The following is a 14,978-nucleotide window of genomic DNA, read 5'->3' on the forward strand; positions in this document are numbered from 1 at the left end:
CCTTTCAGAGGTTAGTTATCATCAGGGAAATCTTCGCCCTGCAGGCTGCTACCCGGAACAACTCTGCGGAACTGCACACGCACCATTATAATGGATTTTAAAGCCTTCAAGAGCGGGGATCCCTTCGTTACGTCTTCCATCAATTTTCCCAGGATTATCAAATGCATTATTTTTTGGTATCGAATTACACAGGCGTATAGTTTACATACCAATATTACACTGCCAGAATTACACACGGAGGGAATTAGACATGAACGAAATTACACATATTATTAATTATTATATATGGTGTCTTGGTACCACCCAGGCGTTGTGAGTTCGATTCCGCTGCTGGAGCTCCATCGTGACACAGGCAAAATTTTCCGCTCAACGCCGTGGCAGAAGCAGATTTTCAAATTATTGTCAGGATATTCGTATTCCGGAAATGTTTCTTTCAATAAAAAAGAAGAAGAGAATTACAAATACTTATATTACACATAATAATTTTCACAAAAACGGCTCTGTAAAAAAAATATCAAAATATTATTATTAAAATAAGTATTTGAATTACACATGTCAAAAAACCTTTTTAAAATATTTTAATTGTAGAGTGTACCTAAGCTAAGTAAATTTCACATTTGAAAAAATGACGCAAATTTGGTTGGGTTTGGTTTTAAGACGTGTATTCCAGTAGGTGTAATCCTCTCTAAGCGTAATTTCGTCTCTGTGTAATTCTGGTAGTGCAGGTAATATTGGTATATAAAATTCACGCGTGTGTAATTTCTTCATTAAATGACCAAGGTATTGAAGCAGATTCATTGTTACAAACTTAATGAAAAACTATTATAAATTGCTTATCTTACGGTTCAGGGTGTTTTGAAGATGCGTTTTCTTATAACTAACTACAACCTAATGATAATTATTTATACATTTTCACGTTTATTTGACTGAAAAGATTTTTATTTAAATTTTTTAAAAGGAAAACTTGTATTTTTAGAAATAAATATTTGCATATTTTATTTATTTTGCATATTTATTTATTTATTTATTTAATTCAAAAAACAGTTTTTACATAAAAAGCATACTCTGCACATCTCACTAGGGCATTCCTGTATCAAGATGTGCAGCTTTACAATAATATCATTTAAAAAAATACATATATGTAAATTAAAAAAAATAACAACATTAAATTAAATTTAAACAAAAAAAGAAAAGTTTATGACACGGACGTTTCGAGACCGGTAGACAAAAATAAACAAAATTTTAGTAACAAATGTATGAAAAAAATAAAAACAAAAAACAAAAAAGTCAACAAAAGAAGCATTATTAAGTAAGTTGGCAACAATAATATTCTTCTGTTAACTAAAGTACAAGGTACCTGTGCTGGCTTATCAGACACAAGCATAGGGTAACCATACTAACAATTACAACATGGATAGTATGAATAATAGATTATAAGAAAAAATAAAAATAACTAAATAAAAAAAAAGGTAAATAATAACCGATAGGTAAGTAGATAATATTATAATAAAAAGTAAGTATTTTAGCTAGACAATAATTAAAGTAAATATTAAAACGATAATTAAGTAGATAATAATAATAATAAGTAACATAATAATAAATAACCAAAAGTTATTTTAGAAGTAAATAAGTGCATGCGCAGTAAGTAAATAAGGATTGTATCGAAACAGAGCTTCCACAAGGAATTATGATATAAGCGACAACATGGGTGATCCAAAATCATCATTCTCAGCTAGTACGGAGATTTTGACCATTTTCTTGAATGAATTTAACGTACCTATAGTTTTTATATTTTCTCCAAGCATATTATATAGCAACGGAGCTTTATATGAAAAACTCCTTTGTCCGAAGGATGTTCTGGTATACACCGGCTGATACATTAAAGAAGAACCCATTCTAGTGCTGCGCACTTGTTGAGATCTTTTAGCAGTAATAGAGCTTTTAAAGCGCCCCTGAGGTGATAACTCACAAAAGCGGCGCTATAAAAATTGTCCAATATTATAATAGTGTTGTTGAAAAATTTACAGAGAGCCTGTATTATGTACAACTGCCTTATTGTCATAATTTTGCTTTCACTATATAATAACTTTGATGGATACATAAAATTTCTCTTATACATTATTTTTAAAATTAATTTTTGCGCAACATTCAAAGGCTCTAAGGTAGTCTTGTTACAAGAACCCCAACAGACAACATTATATGAAAGCATTGATTGAACTAGAGCATAATATACAGTTTTTAATGTAACTTTGTCCAATATGTTTCTTAGATTTTTGAAAATGTAGGCTAGCCTTCTTATTTGGTTTCTTAATGTAGTAATGTGATTGTTCCATTTAACAATAAGAATAATAATGGGTGTATATTAATTTGAGCCCGTGAAAACTTGTCGAAAATGTAGGTATATCCCGTGAAGGTACAAACGAAGGAAATTATGTTTACATAATTATCAATCTTAAAGTAAATATTTATAATAAAGTGAATAATAGCAACAAAAGTGGTTATAGAGTGGTAGTAGATCTTTTGGTGGTAATAGATTGGTAAGATAAATAAGTTAGCATCAAGAACGCAACTAAAATGACAAATACATTCAATAACATTAGAAATACACAGAATGTGACTAAAATAGTGCGCAGGTATTTGCAATGATTTTATGATATTAACAAAACAACAATTATTAAATGATATTAACAAAAAAATATAGCTCAGAGCATGGAGCGTACTTAAGTTGTAAAGATGTTGCAAAGAATATGTTGACATAAAATAAATACATACAAAAACATTTGAAATACACAGCGATGTGGCCAAAATAGTGCGTAGGTATTTGCAATGAAATTTTTTTTTTCAGGTATATGCACAGTTGTTATTTGTATGTTATTACCTAATGACAAATTATATGTGATAACAACAGCGAAGGGTGGTAGGTAAATATAGAATACATCACATTGCTTATTCATTATCCTATTGAAAATTATGAAATGAGTCTTAAATGAACAAGTAATGAATTTCATAATTACCGACCTTATTATTCTTAATCAGAGCACGGTGAGTACTCAATCTGTAAATATGTAGGTGCGACGGGTGTGTTGCAATAGAAAAAGAAGTTACAATTACCTGCGAACTATTCCAGAATCTGACCATAAAAGGAATATAGATATATTCATTTATTTTTTTCCCAGATTTATATAGATTTACTAGAAGTATGAGGTTGCATGAGATCTTACTGATTGTGATAAAAATAAATGAGTATATAAATATTCTATAACAATATATTACAATATGAGAACATGAAATGATATCTTCATTAACAGCCATAATGACAGAGTGAAATAGAAGTCAGATAGATTGACTTTTTAAACGTTGCAGGTCATTGGCATTATTTATTGTTATGATTTTTGAGCTGTCAATTTTCTTCAGTAAGATACGTCCTGAAGATGTCCATGCATATTTAAAATTGTTTTCTCTGGCGAATCGTTTAGTTTGTCCTAGGAGGAATTTTGCTTTTTGTGTTAAGTGATCCGATATATATATTCGTTGGGCATCTTGCGATACTCCTAGATCATATGTATTTAATTTATTTGTGCTGGGAGTTGTGGCCTTTGTGTATGTTTTTATTTTGCATAAGAAATTATCTCGATCTAGTGTGTTATTAAAGGTCGCAATGATTGATCTGGGATTTTTTCCAGCAATTTTAGGTCCCATTCTATAGATTTTTTTTATTACCGAGTTCACATTTCCTGAAGAGTCCTCAAAGTTGATAATTTTTGTTATTTTATTGAGAATTTCTAAATAGTTATTAGAGATGGATTCTGGAATGCCTCTTATTTCAATATTACATATTTGAGACATATATTCTAGTCTGTCGATTTTGACGTCTTGTTGTGAGATTGTATTAATTAAAATGTTGTTTTGGTTTTTTAATTCGATTAGATCAGCATTATCTTTAACCTGTAATTTTTCCATAGAAGTCACACGCTTTTTTAGATCTTCCTGTTGATCCGCCATGAATTGGAATGACTTTAGTAGATCATTGTTTTGTTTTAATATTTCTTCATATTTTTGATCATAGATGCTTAGTTTATTGTCTACAAAAGAAATCATTGTTGTTTTAAATTTTTCAAGTTCCTTCAAGAATATTTCCAATGTTAACGGCTGATTAGAGCCATCTGTGAATGATGAAGCTAGATTTTCACTGGTTATTGTAGGTGTGGTTGTAAGCTTCGCTGTTTGTGCAATTCGTTTTTGATTTTTGGCAACAGATGTCAGGTCTTGATTGAGTTCATTCATGTTATTATCGATAAGTTTCTGTTTAGTTGATTTTGGAATTTTAATGCACTTCTTACATTTCCATTGTTGCGATTGAGATTGATTTTTTGCACCTCGGCGAGAAGTTTCCACTATATCCGCACACAAAATGTGATATCCATCTTCACATACAGAACATGCTATAAAGTCGGCCGGAACTTCAATGTTTTTTTCGCATGCAGTACATTGAGTATTCATTCTAAATTCGCTGAGCGTGAAATTCACACTAAAAGAGCACTATTGAATAATTGTTTCCTTTAAGGATGGATAACTTTGCTACACTTGAGATCTTCACTCTTTAATATTCAAGAACTATGGCACCGATTTTTGAGTTTATGACACAAGCTCTCGAGGAAAAACAAAAAACTCTTTTTGGTGCAAAAAACACACTTTTTGTGAAAAAAAATACACTGGACAGTGCGCAATCTTCGATTTAGATGAATTGACCACTTTTTAGCTATTTTCTATTGTTGATTTTGTTAATTTTTTGATAATTTGAAGGAGATACAGAAAAACGTCAATACTAGACTTGACAGTGTTGCCATCTCTATATATGTGTCACATAATGTTGGGAAGTAAGTTAGCTAAGAGCTTCACAGATGCACTCATATATGGCAACGCATAGAGCTTGCGTGGAAGTCCGCAAGATGGCAGCTAGTGGCCAGTAGTCGCCAGGACCAGTTAAAATGCTCTCAGAAAAACTTAGTGTTCCAGATCTCATTTAGCCAGCTTCTAGTTAGGTCGACTATCGAGTCACCACTGTAATACGCGAAGTATTAATAAATTCCTGATTTAACACAAAGAACATATTATTTTTAAAAAAATTCCACGAGTAGATGGAGAACTGTTTGTGGGAAAGCAACACACAATGAAGCCAATGAAAAGAGTCACAAAAGTTGGTAGATTCCACATCCCCTATATTACTATTTAGTAGGTACTGTAAATATGCTAGGATGAGGAAAGAAATCAACAGTCATTTGTATCAAAGAGGCAACACTGCTTTTCGCAAGACATTAATAAGTTATTTTTTTACAACACTGCATACACAATAAATCGCATCAAGATGCACTTCAACTTAATGGTGCTCGTCTGCATGGGCTTCGTCGCTTCAGGCAGTTTTCAGAGAGTTTTCGGTGAGTTAATGCTTTGATTTGTTTTACTTCTTACTATTCTGATGACCAGTAAGTACGTTAAGAATTTTTCACGAAAAACGTCTAAATTCAGCCGAAGCTTTCAGATGAATTGCTTATTCAGTACATTTTAAAGGACGGTTTATCAATTCTAAAAATAGTTTTATACAAAATAATTTATGCATTGAATAACAAATCTGCGTTTGTTGAACTCTCTCGAACATATTCAATTGAATTGATATATTTTTTAAGAGAGATTCAAGAGGATTACACAAGCTAAACATATGGTTCTAAGGACGGGTCGTTTCAAAGAATGTGAACAATTCTTCAAATTTCAAAGTTGATTTTCAAGTTTTGTGAATGTTCTATTCAAATTCTATTAATATATCATTATAGGCCAGTTGCTTCAAAAAAATAAAATAATAACAGAACTTGGATAAAACCTTCTCAGAACTTGAAAATCAACTTTGGAAATTGATGAATTTTTCAAATTCCGTAAAACAACCCGCCCTTAGTGTGTCTTATATCACCACGACATTCACAAATATACGTAATAGAAATAAAACACGTTTGACAAACGGAAGCTAGAAATAAGACACGTTTGTCAAACGGAGTATAGAAATGATCGGTTTTATCGTAAAACACCATTGAGAAACGTAGTCGAGAAATGGTCTGTTTTAGGGTAAAAGTGTTTGTTGTTTATTATGTGAAAAAATCATAAGAAAGAAAAATCAAAAGTTAAAAAAAAAATAACGGAAACTGTCACAAATAATCCATAAAACAATACTTTTAATGGTTGTTTCTTATGTGCGTTTAAAATTTGAATAAATTTTTTTTTTCTAGTTTGTGCTTGTATTTTTTAAAAACTAACTTTAAATTTTTACTTTTATTCTACCCAAGCGAACCGATAGAAAAACTTTAAAACAATTTATCCAAAGTATTTTGGTATTCGTAATGCCAAGCGATTTGTAGTAAAGATTATTTGAAATGGTGATTTCACTAATAGCTTAACCTTTTGGTATAAAAACATAAACATTTTTTTTGTCCGATGTGTATTTCACCTAAAAATTTGGATGTCTGCAAATAAGTTAAATATTAATCATTTTTTTAATTAATAAACGATAGTAGATATACCTTTTCTTATTTGAAAAGGTATGTTAGTCCCGAAAAGAGGGCTGTTATTGAATTTGAAAATATAATTTTTGAATTTTTGCAGATAGCGGGTTGACATGCGCTGATAGGAGAAACGTCGTCAATAAACATAAAGAATACAGGATGATGATTGCCAACGGAACGGCGAGAGGACAACCAAAAGCCTAGAATATGCTTCAGATGGTAATAATTGATAACAAATATACAGTTGATTAATAGTGTTCGGGCATGTAGCCGATTGTTGTCTTTAAGATATAGTTTACTCGGTACCTACCCCCCATAACCGTCCTAACATCTTTGTTACCAGGAGACGGGAAGAACCCAGACAGTACCTTTTCTACCGAGCAACCGATCACAGGTTGTTAGTTCATTTTCTGGTTACGTGCAATTTACCGTGGAGTTTTTGTGCTAGTAGAGAGAGAGGGAACACAGAGGACACCAACAATAATGTAGGGCTTTCAATATTCTGGTAGCATCCTCTCAAATTTACATTCCGTTCCCCTTTCTATTATTTCGTACACAAAAAACTCGCGGCCCGACTCAAATATTCCAAGAGCTATCGAAACAAATAAAACATAGTTTAAGTTTTTCATTACAGGTATGGGAAATAGGCTGGCAAACATGGGCTGAAAGATGGCTTGAGTTCGAGCACAACACTAATTTATTTATTTATTTCACGCCTATTAATCCGAGAGATAGTAAGTAACGTTAAACTTAACAGATTATAATAATAATATTTTTTTAATAACTTTCAGGTAGAAAAATAATTCATAAAGACACGTCTAACTATATAACAGCCCATTAGTTGAAGCTGCTAGTCGTTATCATCTCGCAGGGGCAGGCGCAACTAATCAATGGCATAAACAACGGAGAAATGTTCCACATTGTACTTTTAATGAGATCGTAAAATTCGCAAAGACTATCTTATTCTGCTGGTGTAGTAAACAGGACGAAAACAGTAGTAAAGGTTAATATTTTGTTTAGCGTACTTTCAAAGTTGCTTTTCATCTGAAATAATGGTTTTCTCGTATTATAATGAGCACATAAAACGGTAATACACATCGCATTTGGCTAGGAATTTTAAATTAATATTGAAAAGCTAGGCTAAGCACATGCAGGATTATTTGGAAGTTATACTTATATTGGCCAAGATTGTTGCTTTGTAGATGCGTGTCATAAAAATGTAAAAAAATATGTATTTCAAATAATAATAATCATAATCAAATGTCAAAAAACCTACTACCCAACCTCGCAAAAACATTATAAATATAAACTTAAAAAAACACATCAGTTTACAAAAAACATGCCAAAGATTTAATGAATTACGGTCCCATGAGAAGATCAGACACTAGAAATCAGCCAGGTGAAGGAATTCACCTTCCACATTCCACACACCCAACTTTGATCATCCAGCTTCCCATTTTTCATTTGCGAAGAATGGCTGCGCTACCTTTTTCATCCTAAACTTAAATTTGAATTTGAGGTCAAAATACCCAACCTAATTAAATAATAAAATTTTCTGATCAAAAGGTATTGCAAATATCTAGTACGGATATGTTCTACTTTGTTTATTTTTGTTTTTATATATAATCAAATGTTTTAATTAAGAATTTAGGTGCGCGTAAATTAAAATTACAAACGACCGATTTTCCTAGTCCGTAGTACAGATTTATAGTAATATAAGCTAAAATTTCTACTAGGAAAACCCTTTTTTTTACAATGTTATATGTTAATTTTTTTTTTTATACAAAAGGTAGAGTAATGGTTTTTTTAATAATTAAATTTAACAGAAAAAATGTCAAAGTGCCTCCGAAATCGAATTTGTAAAGACCAATTCATACCATAATTTAAAATACAAATAAATAAAATAACACATATCCTTACTAGAAGTCTTTTGATTAAAAAAATAATTATTCATTGTTTGGTTGGGTATTTTGGATATTTTAAATTTGTAACAATTAATGCTTATAATAATTTAATATCCTTTGTGCTATGCATAAAAACCTTTTTTATATAAATATTAGTTTATCATTAAAAGAATAAGATTTTGTTTTTTAATTCGCTTACCGAAGGTTTTATTTATATACTGTATTTACCGATAGCTTTGACATCCCCAACTGGATTAAGTGACGAGAGGAAAATTGGTTACAACTCTCACAAAGACAGGAAAAAGTGCTGCGTTGTGTCCCCAATCGGGGTGGGGGTTGTGGTGCGGTTGAAGGGGGTGGAATATGAATTTGTGAAATTTTTTCCATTGTACATATCAAGATCTGGGAAATAATACCTATTATATATTTCCGCCCTAACTACACCCAGTTTTTATGTACACTAGAAATCACAACCTCAAAACTTTACTCCAAACCATTCATAATCCAGAGAAAAGCTTCGATATCAAATGGTGATCTTTCACCAACGCGATGCTGAGAGTATCAACTATTCTTATAACACTTTTCCTGTCACATTTCAATTTGAATGTCTTCAAAGGCAATGTGTACAAGGCGCTAATAAATATCTTCGTGTCTACATCATCAATACATAAGCAACATTGTAAATATTCCTGGGATTTTTATTAGCGCCTTGTACACAATTATTAGGCAATGTGTACAAGGCGCTAATAAATATCCTCGTGTCTACATTATCAATGCATAAGTAACATTTAAATTTAAATCATTACTTGGGTGATGTTGACATATTCAATACCAACTTGGCAAGTTTTATGGATCATTTAAAACATTTATTTCAACAATACTCCTAAACACATCATGTAAACCAACAAATAGCTGTAATTTTCTGTTTTTGTTTCTTGTGTTTGTATGACTTGTTGCATAGCTTTTATCAAATGTAATTTTATTCTTATTTTTTATGTTTCAAAGTATTTGTCAAATTAAAATTATACTACCAACCATGTAAAAGCCATCTGGGCGTTAAATAAATAAATAAATAAATAAACATTGTAAATATTCCTGGGATTTTTCCCTTTTATTTTGAACATTGGTAGTATAATACTACCAACGCATTATAAATAAATCATTGCAAGTGCATACTGAGTCGCTTGAGGCCACTTGTGTTGGAGTAAATTCAAATCTCCCAGTGGTAAATGGGCTTCTATGTACGTCACGACTTTTTAGCCAATCACTGTTCTACACCCTGAAAGAGATAATCTTGTTAAATACGTTTCCTACCAACCTTTGTGTAAATTTTAAGCTATCTCGAATAAAATTCTTTTAACAAAACTTTTTTTAGGCAGGTGCGTACCATAATATTCATTATTTAGATATGACAGCTCGTAGTAGAAGTAATTCTTATGCGAATCCTGTCCGGATAAAAATAAAGTATCCAACACGTTTACCATTTTGAACCGGAAACGGAAAGCAAAAAAATTTACACGAATTAACAGACAAATGATATGCCAAACGGTCGAGTTAAAACAAAACCTTGCTACGCTCAGTGAAAAATCTATAGGCATGTGTGATATATTGAGTTTTTTTGTTATTTACTCTTTCTGAAAATAATTAACAAGTTAAGGATTTTTATTTTATAAACTCTGAGATGAAAACATTACAATCGGGCTTGAGAATATTTTTCTTTTTACAACAATATGTGATGTTTGACCAAATAAATGATTAGGTTCTACAATTAGAACAATAGTAAAAATGTGTGCGATGCATTGTGTCCATTAATTTGTGCCGCTTAATTAAGTTTCTTAAGTTAATTGTACGCCATTTATCCCAACATTGTACACAAAAATCAACATCAAGGCACATGTACAACCTATTAAACTTAAATGGTGTTACAAAAAAGAGCTTTCAATGATTTTTTAAATTTTTGAGAAATGAACAAGATGTTCAAAAAAAAATTTTTTTGGAAAAAAAAATCGTTTATTTATTTTAACATTTTTAATTAATGGTATTTTAGGTTGAATAGATTTTTCAACAAATCGATTCAGGAATTCACCGCTGCGACATATTTTTTGAAAATTCAATGAAGAACTACTAAATGTATTACACTCTTTATACGTGATATTTGAGAATGCGCCTTTAGGTTTAACAAGATAGTTTTAAAATGATATCTATATTGATAATGCTGAGAAGTTACAACTTACCCTGTGCAAGCACGTGATGTGCAAAGTCGATGTACGTCACTCACTTCTCTACACGACAATATATTTATGGCATAAGGAAAACATCTTTTGTTTTAATAAATGAGTGAAATATTCTATCGTTTACATCACTGCGTATAATGTTACTGTCAATGAAAACAGTCACATACGTATTTTGTCTAGTAATATTCATCACAATAAATAAGCCGAAATCACTAAATTATTAACACATTCTTGCTTCCGTCTCACGGAGGTGACATTTCTATTCGTGAACGGCTCTTTACCGTTGTTTTTTCTTCTTCTAAATACTTCAGTGAAACGCATCAAGATGCACTTCTTCTCAGTGGTGCTCATTTGCTTGGGGTTCGTCGCTTTGGGTAATTTTCAGAAAATTCTCGGTGAGTTAATCCATGTTTTCTATACATGAGTTCTTAGATAATATTCAGGAAAATCAGTTAATTTACTATAATTGTAACAATATATTACAGTCGAATCTATCAGGAAGATGTTATTTAGATACTTGCTGATCGTTAGATTTAGATAACTGCATGGGATGTAAGATTGGGTTAGCTGGAAGAAATAGGATGTAACCTATAAGCTATACCCTTTGTACTCTTTTTGTGCAATAAATTTTTTTCAAATTTTTAATTTTTAATTTGAATTTTGATATATATCTGCTATAATTAATGTAAATTATAGCAGATATAATTTACATTAAGGCGATGCCATTCGTCGTTTTTAATCAAGCCGCTAACAATAACACCCCTTTTGTAGATGGCGATAAGGTTTAAATTCCCGTTCAACACCGTCCGTCTTTTTTGATAAAAACAAGAAAAAAACATCGATAAAAAGTGGCTTTTATTTTATTTTGCGGACGTACAGGCACAAATATTTAATTGTTTTACGATCATTTTATAAATAACTTAATTTGCCACACTATACAATAAAACCGTAACCGAAAATGCGTTCGAAAGTAAGAAAGTAAAGATTTTGAACTTTAAAGCAGTTTTTATAGGCCTGATACATTATTTTTTTCTAGGCTTATTAAAAGACTTATCTAAAATATAGTGGATCATCTCATAGGCCAAGATGTGTTCTACTCGCAGTATTTAATTAAAGCATCTAAAATATTTCTAAGTGCTCAAATTTTCAAACCAAAAAAACATGAATTTGCATTGCTACGCATGGCATCGCCTTAATTGGAAAAATTGACTTCTTTATTACTTATTGGTACCTACTGATAGTATGAGCAAATCTGTTGTTATCATGTTGGCACATTGCACGAAGTCGGTAATAAAGGGGCAGAGATGTATTTGCAGAGATGAGCCATGTATTTGACTGCATGGAATGTAGATACAAGAAGGCTAGAAGATTGGTTTTTAAGGACTAAATATATTTATGCAATAGTAGCAAGCGTAATGTATCGAATAACGCATTGAAAGATAAAGGTGCCACGACCGGACTGATAGACTAATAAGAAAAGAATGGAAATTACAATTAATTGATACAAACCAGCTGGGGGGATGCGACTTACTACATACTAAACGCCACATTGAAAAGTAAAAAAAAGAGTAAATTTTCAGCCAATCGAAATAGAAGCAATATGATGATGCATCTGATTGGGGTCTCAATTCAAAAGCGGGAATTTATTCAATCTGGATTCAAACTGACGGATGGAGCTGGTAGGTCGATTGATTGTACACCGACATTATGAGATAATTGCAGCGGTTGTGGATGAATAAAGCCAAAGGACAAAGCCAATATATACAGAACAGTGGTGGCTATTGTCGCAAAAAATAGCACGGAGAAAAGAATTTCGCTGATCCGGTCAAAAAGTTTTTTTACTAAAAATGTATTCGTTAAAGGCCTGCAGTTCCGTTTTTAGTCGGATTAGGAATATTTTAAGAGATTCTTAATAAATTAGCAATATTTTACGTCAGCAAGTTTTATTCGTGTGGAAAAAAGACACTTGATTTTCTTGCTCCCCAGCCATTACGCAACACCAGCCAGGCATTCTTAAGTCGGTTCCTTATTGTTGACCTCTGTGTGTTTCTCTATTGTGGAGTCAGTATACATTTCCTAATACCCTGGTGTATTTCACTAAAAAAAACTGGGCTGTTGTCGAAAGAAGAATATGAAACAACCGAGATAGCATGATGATACTATTAACTGATTGATTTTTCTTATATATCCTAAGTATGCAGGCCATTTTAGAAGCATGTATAATAATGTGCTAAATGATTATTACAACCCTCTTTTAAAATTATTGCAGATACTATTCCAATTTATAAATTACGCTCAACATCATCGTTTATTAATATGAGAGTATGGAATGTATCGGCAGCATCTCCTATCCTCTTCCTATTTTCCTCTTCCTATCCTCTTCCTATTTTCCTCTTCCTCTCCCCTTCCTTTAACACCAAATTAATTTTAAGAAACTAAAACTTCATTTCTAATGCACTTTAACATAAGAAATTTCTGTGACTTGACTACAATTAACTTGTATATTTATATATATCACTGCATATTATATAAAAGCTGTTTGTTTCTTACAAAATAAATATATAAAAAAAAGTAATTTTCTCTCGAAAAGTTTTCTTTCATATTTTTCTCAAATTTAATAAGACTGGCATATTTTTTGTGAAACCGCACAAGAGTCCCAACTGCTCCCAACCGTCTGGAGCCAGTGAGACTATGGTATTTACAATTGGTTTATGTTGTGAAGCTGAAGATAGTGGGGAGGGGAAGGAGTTTAGGAAGAGGAAGGTGAGGAAGTACCAAAGTAATTTTTCAAGCAAATTTTCAATTCTGAATGATGGTCTTACACCAGGGCAATACTGAGAGTATCTTCCACTCTGGAACGTGCCGCAAATATACTTTATATAATTTTAAACGAGTAATTTATGAAATAACCTTATTAACCGGATTTGAACTTGCGACCTCCATCCTTACCCCTCGACAATTTAACCAAGACTGCTACAGCCTATTGTTATGCATTTGTTCTGGAGTGCAATTGAAATATTTTTGCTTTTGTCGGAGAAGAAAGCTATATCAACGCATTTTCATTATAATGTATCATAAAAGCTGGAATAATGATCTCGATGCCGATGACGATATTGCAGTTAAGGCATTTGGATATCTTTTTACTATTTTATGAATGCGTTGCATAATGCGATAGCGCATTACTTACAACTAGTTCATAATTATAACTTCAGTATATCACACATTTCCGATTCAGTTTTTTTTTTCGAAGGAAAACTATATGTGTCTGCGAGGGTGAATTCGTTTTATACATTTTTTCAGATAATGTTGAAAAAAAAAAGATTTCTGTCTCAACATTGAAATTTATCCACAGAACAGTATGGTATTCAATATTGTACCATCCTTACTAAAAAAACGAGGTGTAAATATTACGCGACACGTAAAAAAATTCAAAATTCACAAAATTATTTATTGCACAAAAATACAGAAAACCAAGGTTATAGCTTATAAGTTACATCCTATTTCTTCCAGCCAACCCAAAAAAATACAAATTATTTTACATAACCCAACAATTAAATGTTAAAAAATGTATGTAAATAATTAATAAAAAACAGAGGTATTTAATTTATGTAAGGTATAGTGACATTTGTTTAAAGTAAATGTTTTTAGTGATGATTTAAATTAAAGTTTGTCGGTTATTTGTTTGATGCTACGTGGAAGGTTATTATATACTTTAATGCCCATCTAGTGTGGTACTTTTTGTTTTTGTTTGCTTTTGGGATTAATAAGTTTTCTGTGAACCTTGTAGCGTGTTTATGTGTTGAGTTTTTTTGTGGGAATTTTTCTGGAGATGATCGAACTAACAGGCATAACTCCATTATATATATATATATATATATAGGTCTGGCACTGTCAGAAGTTTGAGATTTAAAAAAATTGGTATACAGGAATCCCGGTGATCAGAGTTTGTAATTTTTCGTAGGCACCTCTTTTGGATGATAAAAACATCTTTGTCGTTTACTGAGTAAGTTTGTAAGGTCAGAACTGTGAAAACTTATTGCCATGCGTTTGTTTGGTTAAAACGATCTTAAACCAGGCTCAAGGCCAGCTTTACCACACCAACGTTTAACGGGCTTGTAAGAATCTAGGTTGTAAAAGTCTTACTAAAAAACGTGGTGAAAATTTTATTCAATTGATAAACGTCCGTGTTTGTGAAACCTTTACTAATTGAATAGTTAAATAGAAACTGACATAAAATCGTTAATGGAAAGATATTTACATTGCTTATCCAGTCACATGAGTAGTTTAACTGT

General features: G+C 31.6%; 1 protein-coding gene across 1 annotated transcript in view; it reads right to left on the minus strand.

Annotated features, from left to right (window-relative positions):
- The window catches only part of LOC149423118 (tachykinin-like peptides receptor 99D), a 563,330-nt gene that overhangs the window by 128,033 nt on the left and 420,319 nt on the right, over window positions 1–14,978 (minus strand). The gene's annotated exons all lie outside the window — the stretch shown is intronic.

The sequence above is a fragment of the Hesperophylax consimilis genome, chromosome 6, assembly GCF_061612785.1.
Source record: "Hesperophylax consimilis isolate HC1 chromosome 6, BYU_Hcon_1.0, whole genome shotgun sequence".
NCBI classification, from domain to species: Eukaryota; Metazoa; Arthropoda; class Insecta; order Trichoptera; family Limnephilidae; genus Hesperophylax; species Hesperophylax consimilis.